The sequence below is a fragment of the Bison bison genome, unplaced genomic scaffold (genome assembly GCF_000754665.1).
Source record: "Bison bison bison isolate TAMUID 2011002044 unplaced genomic scaffold, Bison_UMD1.0 scf7180017864484, whole genome shotgun sequence".
Taxonomy (NCBI): domain Eukaryota; kingdom Metazoa; phylum Chordata; class Mammalia; order Artiodactyla; family Bovidae; genus Bison; species Bison bison.
In genome coordinates, this window is record NW_011495044.1 from 493,486 (window position 1) to 494,042 (window position 557).

At 40.0% G+C, this 557-nt stretch overlaps 1 protein-coding gene across 1 annotated transcript in view; it reads left to right on the plus strand.

Moving 5' to 3' along the window:
* RRBP1 (ribosome binding protein 1) overlaps positions 1-557 on the plus strand; it is a 51,256-nt gene that overhangs the window by 49,341 nt on the left and 1,358 nt on the right. The window lies entirely within an intron of this gene.

The following is a 557-nucleotide window of genomic DNA, read 5'->3' on the forward strand; positions in this document are numbered from 1 at the left end:
TAACATGAAGTGATGGGACTGGATGCCATGATCTTCGTTTTTTGAATGTGGAGTTTTAAGTCAGCTTTTTCACTCTCTCCTTTCATCTTCATAAAGAGGCTCTTTAGTTCCTCTTTGCTCTCTGCCATTAAGTTGTTGTCATCTGCATATCTGAGGTTATTGATATTTCTTGCAGCAATCTTGATTCTAGTTTGTGCTTTGTCCAGCCTGGCTTTTCACATGATGTAGTCTGCATATAAGTTAGATAAGCAGGGTGACAATATACAGCCTTGATGTACTCCTTTCCCAATTTTGAATCAGCCTGTTGTTCATGTCCAGTTTTGACTGTTGCTTCTTGACCTGCATACAAGTTTTTCAGGAGGCAGGTAAGTTGGTCTGGTATTCCCATCTATTGAAGAATCTTCCACACTTTGTTGTGATCCACACAGTCAAAGGCTTTGGCGTAGTCAATACAGCAGAGAGAGATTTTTTTGGCAACTCCCTTGCTTGTCTATGATCCAAAAGATATTGGCAATTTGATCTCTGGTTTCTCTGCCTTTTCTAAAACCAGCTTGAAC